The sequence below is a fragment of the Bufo bufo genome, chromosome 1 (assembly GCF_905171765.1).
Source record: "Bufo bufo chromosome 1, aBufBuf1.1, whole genome shotgun sequence".
Classification (NCBI taxonomy): Eukaryota; Metazoa; Chordata; class Amphibia; order Anura; family Bufonidae; genus Bufo; species Bufo bufo.
Window position 1 is genome coordinate 795,026,572 of NC_053389.1, and position 11,294 is coordinate 795,037,865.

Below are 11,294 nucleotides of genomic sequence, written 5' to 3' on the forward strand. Positions count from 1 at the left end.
TAATATACATGACTGTGATCTACATGTCTGTAATATACATGACTGTGATCTACATGTCTGTAATATACATGACTGTGATCTATATGTCTGTAATATATATGACTGTGATCTACATGTCTGTAATATACATGACTGTGATCTACATGTCTGTAATATACATGACTGTGATCTACATGTCTGTAATATACATGACTGTGATCTACATGTCTGTAATATATATGACTGTGATCTACATGTCTGTAATATATATGGCTGTGATCTACATGTCTAATATACATGACTGTGATCTACATGTCTGTAATATACATGACTGTGATCTACATGTCTGTAATATACATGACTGTGATCTACATGTCTGTAATATATATGACTGTGATCTACATGTCTGTAATATACATGACTGTGATCTACATGTCTATAATATACATGTCTGTAATATACATGACTGTGATCTACATGTCTGTAATATACATGACTGTGATCTACATGTCTGTAATATACATGACTGTGATCTATATGTCTGTAATATATATGACTGTGATCTACATGTCTGTAATATACATGGCTGTGATCTACATGTCTGTAATATACATGACTGTGATCTACATGACTGTAATATACATGACTGTGATCTACGTGTCTGTAATATATATGACTGTAATACACATGTCTGTAATTTACATGTCTGTAATACACATGTCTGTAATATACATGTCTGTAATAGACATGGCTGTGATCTACATGTCTGTAATATACATGACTGTGATCTACATGTCTGTAATATACATGGCTGTGATCTACATGTCTGTAATATATATGACTGTGATCTACATGTCTGTAATATACATGACTGTGATCTACATGTCTGTAATATACATGGCTGTGATATACATGACTGTGATCTACATGTCTGTAATATACATGGCTGTGATCTACATGTCTGTAATATACATGGCTGTGATCTACGTGTCTGTAATATACATGACTGTGATCTACATGTCTGTAATATACATGGCTGTGATCTACATGACTAATGTTTATGTCTATAATCTACACAACTATATAATCTGTCTGTCTATAATGTCTTCAACACTATAATGTACATATATGCTTCCTACATGTCTTTTATGTCTATAATCTATGTGTCAATAATCTACATAACTAATGTTTATGTCTATAATCTACACAACTATAATCTATACCAGCTGTAGTGAAACTCCAACTCCCATCATGATCGATTCACTTCTGTGAGAATTTCAAGAACAGCCAAAAAGGTGTACATGCTGGGAGTTGTAGTTTTACCACAGCTGGAGTCAGGGGCATAACTAGAAATGACTGGGACCCACAGAACCCACCCCCCAGCAAAATCCTCCTCCTGTGACTAGTCAAGATCGCTCTCTCTGACGAGGCCCGGCAGCCGCTCCATCAGTTTCCTACAGTGTCCTGTATACAATCTCATTGTATAATACTGTTCAGGGGGCCCTAACAATAAAATCTTTTAGTCTTCATCCTGTGTGGGCCCCTTTTGAGTTCGGGCCCCGAAGCAGCCACTTCCCCTGGAGCGCCAGTGGTTGCTGATCCCTGATCTATACAATTGTGTCCTACACAACTGTAATCTACACAACCATAATCTCAGGACTGACGATGCGGAGGCAAACGGATCCGTCCTGACACACAATGTAAGTCAATGGGGACGGATCCGTTTTCACTGACAGAATATGGAACAATAGAAAACGGATCCGTCCTCCATTGACTTTCAATGGTGTTCAAGACGGATCCGTTTTGGCTGTGTTACATACAAACGGATCCGTTCTGAACGGATGCGTTTGTGCAGATCCATGACGGATCCACACCAAACTCGAGTGTGAAAGTAGCCTTACAACCAAATATTAATCATTTATTTAATATTTTTTGGAACCCCACGGAAGCACTATGGAGTACTTTCGTGGTTTTTCTGGCCGTGCACTACATTTTTGCGGTGCGGACCGTCGGATGCGGATCACGGATCATTGAAGTGAATGGGTCCGCGATCTGCATGTGGATGTTTAAAAGTCTAAAAAAATGGATACGGAAGCCATAACAGCGGCCATATTGGTTGTCACCCAGCTTGCAACCCCCCCCCCCCCCCCCCAAAAATAAATAAATATATATATATACCTAGGAAATGGAGGTTGATACTAGGCCCGGCTTATGGAGTAATTTGGTAATGGCCGTCTTACAAAAACAAATAGGTTTGTAAATAGCAGTGTAAAGGCAGGGGAGGTCACAGGGACAGGTGGGTGCAGGCCCCGTCCCATAGACACAGTAACCTGTCTGTGTCTATTGTATGTGGCCCCTGCACTCATAGGCCCCTCCGTGACTTGTGTATTTGCTGGGTGAGAACACACTGCGGTGAGGATACGTGCACGGCAGGAGGGGGCCCTTTCATGAGCAAACATGGAGGACACAGTGAGAACAAACCCAAAGCTGAAGCCCTTCATGTGACATGAAAAGGAATTGTTAGCGCCTGCTGAGACTTGTGGTCCTACAACAGCTGAATAGACAGCCCTGCTGTATGACACGCTCATGCTAGTTCCGGCCGCAGGTTCAGCCGGATGCTTCATATGTTTTATGTAAATAAAGTTCCTTTTTTTTGTTGCCAAAAACAGGTTTGGCCTGCTGAGCAATGGCTGCAAACATAAAACGGCGGTGCGGGGTAGTCATAATCACATTTATATGGAGACAATTTAGTGCATCAGGGACAGAAAGTTAACAAAGTACACTATGGTCATTTAAAGGGATTTTCCACTTATGCATTCTTCTAAATGTTTAAATTCTACAAGATCTCTGCTTGCTGTCAGTGAATGGAAGAAACCGCGCCATCCTTTATAACATTTTAATCTCATTCTTCGTGTTGTGTGCCAATCACTAACCCCTTACACTACAAACCATGGCCATCCTGAATCCTTTAGACAGATTGCACAACTGGAGACCTCTAAAAGGATTTGCTTATCATCCGCACGGATTATGCATTCGTAACCTAACTCCCAGGAAGTCCCTTCGTCAGCCGTGTCCTGTTTAATGGTGACACGGCCATAAATTAGAAGGTGGTCCAAAAAAAAAAAAAAAAAAGCAGGCCATGCCAAGACAGGGTGGTCTATTATTGTGTGAACTAAAATGGCCGCCTACATGTACCTGCGCGTGACAGAAGGTGCCACGAATGGCGCATCTCCTATTTCTATACTTAACAGCCAAAATGGGCTGATAACAGAGAACAATACATCGCATTTCACTTGGCATCTGCCATAGTCTTAACTACTGCCCAATATATGAGCCAATGTGTTCACTGTTCACAAAATGGCTGCCCCCCCCCCCCCCAGTATGTGACAAGAAGCCATAGTGAGGAATAATGTGAGAGGTGCAAGTGGTGAATAGAAGAGAGGATGCGGAAAACCTCATACAGGTGTCTAATGTGAATGCAAAATGTTTCTATAGGTAAAGGGATTCAAGATGGCCACGCTTTTGACTGGAAATATCTTTCTGGCAGCCATTACACAGGATATGGGTGTGCTCCACTAAAGACCTCTCATAAGGAATTTAAAAAAAAGGAGTCCTGGACTCATTTACATGTGAAGCCCCTCTACCCCCCCGAGGGTCAATGGAAAATTCACATCCAAACTCATTGTGAGCACCTTCCCTTTGTCAGACCTAATTAATCACTTTATCTGAGAGGAGACATCGCACACAATACACAAACACATGGGGACACGGATACACAAAAAGCGCAGACACACACACACACAGAAAAAGAGCAGGCGCCGTCAGCTGTGAGGACACCACAAAGATGGGGTGACACGTCACAAGGCGAGGAGGGGACTTCCTGCAACAGGGGCATAGTACAAAGGGAACCTGCAAAATGGCCGCCATGCCTAGCAGAGTGAGATAAATAAAAATGTATCATTCGAAATCCTGACAAATATTTTACAGTTTTGAAAGAATTTTTTTTATCCAGAGGATCCTCGCAGACCAGTCTGAGGAGGACCCTAATCACATCCTGTCACTTTCACGCGTTTTGAGGTGAAAATCGCGACAACGCTGCTTTAGAATTGCAGTATGGCCGTTGTATTTTGCATACTGCATATTTTGACAGGAAGCTAACAATCTACTACTGAGGACCCTTTTACCCGTGCTTATGATCGGGACAATAATCGGGAAATTAATATTTGTACAAAGGCTCGTTTCCTGATAACTTCCAGCGTAAGGCCTCATGCACACGACCGTTTTTTTGCGGTCCGCAAAACGGATTTCCGTTGTTCCGTGATCCGTGACCGTTTTTTCTTCCATGGGTCTTCCTTGATTTTTGGAGGATCCACGGACGTGAAAAGTGAAAAAAAAAACAAAGTCAAGTTTGCATTGAAAATGATAGGAAAAACGGACACGGATCACGGACGACTATCTTGTGTGCATCCGTGATTATTCACGGACCCATTGACTTGAATGGGTCCGTGAACCGTTGTCCGTTAAAAAAATAGGACAGGTCCTATTTTTTTCACGGACTGGATAAAAAACGGATCACGGACGCGGAAGCCAAACGGTGCATTTTCCAATTTTTCCACTGACCCATTAAAAGTCAATGGGTCCGCGAAAAAAAAAAACGGAACAACGGCCGCGGATGCACGGTCGTGTGCATGAGGCCTTAATCTGCTGGCGATGAGCGCTGGTTAAACGCTAGTTTGTCGGCTGATCAAATTGTTTACGTGTGCATGAAAATTAAACTATAGGGGATGAACGATCGTAGTGGCGATTGTTCATCCCCCATTCGCTTTCGCATTCCAACAATCGACGCTTGGAAACAGAGCATGTGAATAGGAAATCAGGAGTGAAAGTTGCAGCAATTTCCATGAGGAGCGGCCATCGCCTTGATGTTGGCGAATAGCTGAATGCTTGCAGGGAACTGTGACGGCCATGTTGCAGACGCACGGATTTTCATTTTCAAACCAGCCTTCGTACATGTTACCAGGGATTTGATTGGTTGCTGTAGAATATGTTTTCTGTTGGGGGTAGTAGTAGCTTCACGTACACAGATGATGCTTATTATACCCTCCAGACATGGACTATAGTGATTCCATTGCAGTCATTTCGCCCATCTGTTATGTCAAAGGTTATCAGTCTGAGGAACCGTGGAGAACTGCGGCCCTCAGCTAGAAATTAGATCTCAGGTTGAGCGGCTGCACATAATGTCCGCATTATCCCCGTCATACAGGGGTGCTTGTGGTGCCCAAGTGTTATGTAATGGGTTAGGATAAAGGATGCTCCGGGTACCGCCGCAGGCTTTGGACATGGGGGGGGGGGGGGGAAGCCACCGTATCGGACCCCATTCACATGAAACACAAGAGATCTGTATTGTCCCCGGGAGACAATGTGGCTGATGACAACTAAGCCAGGCAGATGACGCTATACAAAGTCTATTGTGTGTGCGGCCCGGCCTGGAGGCTGCTAAGAACTTAATGAAGGTAGAAGATTGAATTATCTCATGCTTTTCCACAGGAACAGGCCGCTCCGCCCATGGCAGTGGGATGTATGTAGCTATGGGGGGCTCTGGGATCCCATTCACTGCCGAGAGAGAGCGGTGTATCAGAGGCCGTCAGGGACTGTATATTAGACTGTCATGCTACGTATGCCCGCGGCCTGCCTCAGTACTTAGTATGTATGTTGATGACGGTGATTGTAATAAATGCGTTTTCAATAAAAAAAAAAAAAAGTAGTGTCTGGTGAGCCTGGTGTATCTAATCCAGGGGCGGACTGGGAACTTAAAGTGGCCCTAAAAAAAAAAATACAAAAAGTGGCCCCATTTTGTAGTCGGGTCCAAATTGATGGAAGGCAGCAATACCATATTGTGGCAGATTATACCAACAGAGCCAAATACCACAGTCCATCACAGAATACATCCCCAAAAACTTCCACTGGCCGGCTGTGAGGAGGGCCCAGGTGGCCCCCCGGGCATCAGCCCACCAGTAAATTACCCTGTAAGGTCTATGGCCAATCCGTCCCTGATCTAATCTAACCATAAGTAATACTGTCTGCTGAGCCTGGTGTATCTAATCTAACCATGAGTGATACTGTCTGCTGAGCCACTGTATCTAATCTAACCATAAGTAATACTGTCTGCTGAGCCTGGTGTATCTAGTCTAACAATGAGTGATACTGTCTACCGAGCCACTGTATCTAATCTAACCATGAGTGATACTGTCTGCTGAGCCTGGTGTATCTAATCTAACCATGAGTGATACTGTCTGCTGAGCCTGGTGTATCTAGTCTAACAATGAGTGATACTGTCTACCGAGCCACTGTATCTAATCTAACCATGAGTGATAGTGTCTGCTGAGCCTGGTGTATCTAGTCTAACAATGAGTGATACTGTCTACCGAGCCTGGTGTATCTAATCTAACCATAAGTGATACTGTCTGCTGAGCCTGGTGTATCTAATCTAACCATGAGTGATACTGTCTACCGAGCCACTGTATCTAACCTAATCATGAGTGATACTGTCTGCCAAGCTACTGTATCTAACCTAACGATGAGTGATACTGTCTGCTGAGCCTGGTGTATCTAATCTAACCATGAGTGATACTGTCTGCCAAGCTACTGTATCTAACCTAATTATGATTAATACTGCCTGGTGTATCTCACCTAACCATGAGTGATACTGTCTGCTGAGCCTGGTGTATCTAATCTAATCATGAGTGATACTGTATGCTGAGCTTGGTGTATCTAATCTAATCATGAGTGATACTGTATGCTGAGCTTGGTGTATCTAATCCAGGGGCGGACTGGGAACTTAAAGTGGCCCTAAAAAAAAAAAATACAAAAAGTGGCCCCATTTTGTAGTCGGGTCCAAATTGATGGAAGGCAGCAATACCATATTGTGGCAGATTATACCAACAGAGCCAAATACCACAGTCCATCACAGAATACATCCCCAAAAACTTCCACTGGCCGGCTGTGAGGAGGGCCCAGGTGGCCCCCCGGGCATCAGCCCACCAGTAAATTACCCTGTAAGGTCTATGGCCAATCCGTCCCTGATCTAATCTAACCATAAGTAATACTGTCTGCTGAGCCTGGTGTATCTAATCTAACCATGAGTGATACTGTCTGCTGAGCCACTGTATCTAATCTAACCATAAGTAATACTGTCTGCTGAGCCTGGTGTATCTAGTCTAACAATGAGTGATACTGTCTACCGAGCCACTGTATCTAATCTAACCATGAGTGATACTGTCTGCTGAGCCTGGTGTATCTAATCTAACCATGAGTGATACTGTCTGCTGAGCCTGGTGTATCTAATCTAACCATGAGTGATACTGTCTGCTGAGCCTGGTGTATCTAATCTAACCATGAGTGATACTGTCTGCTGAGCCTGGTGTATCTAGTCTAACAATGAGTGATACTGTCTACCGAGCCACTGTATCTAATCTAACCATGAGTGATAGTGTCTGCTGAGCCTGGTGTATCTAATCTAACCATGAGTGATACTGTCTGCTGAGCCTGGTGTATCTAATCTAACCATGAGTGATACTGTCTGCTGAGCCTGGTGTATCTAATCTAACCATGAGTGATACTGTCTACCGAGCCACTGTATCTAACCTAATCATGAGTGATACTGCCTGGTGTATCTCACCTAACCATGAGTGATAGTGTCTGCTGAGCCTGGTGTATCTAGTCTAACAATGAGTGATACTGTCTACCGAGCCACTGTATCTAATCTAACCATAAGTGATACTGTCTGCTGAGCCTGGTGTATCTAATCTAACCATGAGTGATACTGTCTGCTGAGCCTGGTGTATCTAATCTAACCATGAGTGATACTGTCTACCGAGCCACTGTATCTAACCTAATCATGAGTGATACTGTCTGCCAAGCTACTGTATCTAACCTAACGATGAGTGATACTGTCTGCTGAGCCTGGTGTATCTAATCTAACCATGAGTGATACTGTCTGCCAAGCTACTGTATCTAACCTAATTATGATTAATACTGCCTGGTGTATCTCACCTAACCATGAGTGATACTGTCTGCTGAGCCTGGTGTATCTAATCTAATCATGAGTGATACTGTATGCTGAGCTTGGTGTATCTAATCTAATCATGAGTGATACTGTATGCTGAGCTTGGTGTATCTAATCTAATCATGAGTGATACTGTCTGCTGAGCCTGGTGTATCTAATCTAATCATGAGTGATAGTGTCTGCTGAGCCTGGTGTATCTAATCTAATCATGAGTGATAGTGTCTGCTGAGCCACTGAATCTAATCTCATCATATGTGATAATATCTGCTGAGCCTGGTGTATCTAAACCTATCATGTGTGTGTGCACAGGTGGTGTATCTAATCCCATCATGTGTAATAGTATCTGTTATGCTGATGTATCTGATTCTAAACCTATCATGTGTGATACAGTCTGCTGAGCCACTGTATCTAATCCTATCATGTGCGATAGTATCTGCTGAGCCTGGTGTATCTAATCTAACCATGGGTCATACTGTCTGCTGAGCACCTGTATCTAACCTAATAATGAGTGATACTGTCTGCTGAGACACTGTATCTGATCCTATCATGTGTGATACTGTCTGCTGTGCCGACATTTCTAAACCTATCATGTGTGATACTGTCTGCTCAGCTGGTGTATCTAATCCTGTTTCATTTTCAATGGGGCCGGAATGCGCTGTCTGCATCCGCATTTGCGGATCTGCATTTCCATTCCGCAAAAAAATAGAACGTGTCCTATTCCTGTCCGCGATTGCGGACAAGAAAAGGCATTTTCTATGAGAGTGCCAGCGATGTGCGGTCTGCAAAAAGCCGAACGCACATTGCCGGTGTCCGTGTTTTGCAGATCCGCAAAACACATACAGACGTGTGAATGGACCCTTATTCTCAGGACTTAGGCTACTTTCACAGATCCGGTGTAAGTTCGGGCAGAGAACAGCCGGCCATAACCCACTGGATCCATCACTGCCGGCCCATTAAGTATAATGGAGTCCGGCGGAGATCCGTACGCATTCCGGCAAACAAGCGGAGAACCGGCTGGACACAAACGGCTGCACGCTACGCTTTGTGTCCGACTGATTCTCCGCTTGTCTGCTGGAATTGCCATGCCAGATGAAAGTAGCCTTAGGTGAAGCCCCTTTGGCAGTGATTGCAGCCTCCAGTCTTCTTGGGGATGAGGCCACAAGGTTTGCACACCTGGATTTGGGGATTTTCTGCCGTTCTTCTCTGCAGATCCTCTCAGGTTGGATGGTGGCCGTCAGTAGACAGCCATGTTCAGGTCCCTCCAGAGATGTTCCATTGGGTTCAGGTCAGGGCTCTGGCTGGGCCACTCAAGGACATTCACAGAGTTGTCTCTCAGCCGCTCCTGTGTGGTCTTGGCTGTGCACTTAGGGTCATTACCTTGTTAGAAGGTGAACCTTCAGCCCAGTCTGAGGGTGCTTTATTGCAAACCTTCATGTATCTTACCTAGGAGAGGCTTCTTTCTGGCCACTCTGCCATAAAGCCCAGATTGGTCAAGTGCTGCAGTGATGCACCCGTGAAGTTAAAGGGGTCCTCCAAGGCCAGGAACCCCTTAGGTGCATGGGATAAAAAACAAAGACCGGTCACTGGTGCTCTGATTCCAGCACCGAGCTTGCTTCTCCTCTGCTTCCAGTCTCCACTAGATGGAAGGGGGACGTGCCGTCCTACATACGTCACCACAGGGCTGGAGCTCGGCATGGAAATTTAGCCAGTGTATAGTAACATATTGTGTGTATTCTGCCATATCTGACCTCTACCTTTATACTGGTGAGAAAAAAGTTTCAGCACGCTTCATGTACAGTACAGACCAGAAGTTTGGACACACCTTCTCATTCAAAGAGTTTTCTTTATTTTCATGACTATGAAAATTATAGATTCACACTGAAGGCATCAAAACTATGAATTAACACATGTGGAATTATATACATAACAAACAAGTGTAAAACAACTGGAAATATGTCATATTCTAGGTTCTTCAAAGTAGCCACCTTTTGCTTTGATTACTGCTTTGCACACTCTTGGCATTCTCTTGATGAGCTTCAAGAGGTAGTCCCCTGAAATGGTTTTCACTTCACAGGTGTGCTCTGTCAGGTTTAATAAGTGGGATTTCTTGCCTTATAAATGGGGTTGGGACCATCAGTGGCGTTGAGGAGAAGTCAGGTGGATACACAGCTGATAGTCCTACTGAATAGACTGTTAGAATTTGTATTATGGCAAGAAAAAAGCAGCTAAGTAAAGAAAAACGAGTGGCCATCATTACTTTAAGAAATGAAGGTCAGTCAGTCAGCCGAAAAATTGGGAAAACTTTGAAAGTAAGGGCTATTTGACCATGAAGGAGAGTGATGGGGTGCTGCGCCAGATGACCTGGCCTCCACAGTCACCGGACCTGAACCCAATCGAGATGGTTTGGGGTGAGCTGGACCGCAGAGTGAAGGCAAAAGGGCCAACAAGTGCTAAGCATCTCTGGGAACTCCTTCAAGACTGTTGGAAGACCATTTCAGGTGACTACCTCTTGAAGCTCATCAAGAGAATGCCAAGAGTGTGCAAAGCAGTAATCAAAGCAAAAGGTGGCTACTTTGAAGAACCTAGAATATGACATATTTTCAGTTGTTTCACACTTGTTTGTTATGTATATAATTCCACATGTGTTAATTCATAGTTTTGATGCCTTCATAGTCATGAAAATAAAGAAAACTCTTTGAATGAGAAGGTGTGTCCAAACTTTTAATCTGTACTGTATATATATTTTTTAATTTGTATACAATATATAAAATGGGCAATTAATCAGAAAACAGTCCCGGCCAGTGTCCTTCTCCTCCGCCATGCCGGTGTCACATTGATGCAGGACTGATTCTGTATTCTTAAGACGTCCCGTCAATGAAGACATATCTATTATAGGGCGTGACGTTATACGAGAAGCTGAATACATTGGGAGGGGGGGGGGGGGGGGTTAATTTGTAATTTGCAGATAGTTAACCCCCTCCCCCCCATGCACTGATTTACCATATGTCAGGAATCATGAGAGACAATACAGCGAGGCCGACATGGTGAACCTGTCATTAATCCTTATGACAGCAGAGTGACATGGGGAGGTGGGGGGGGGGGGGGGGGGGCGACCCCCCACCCAAAACATAAAACAAAAGGATGAGTAAAGACCCAGGTATTAAATCATAAGACTGACTGGGTACATCATCTGAATAAGGCACCAGTCTGATAGTCTGGAATTTGTGGGCCTATATCACTGAGCAAGAAA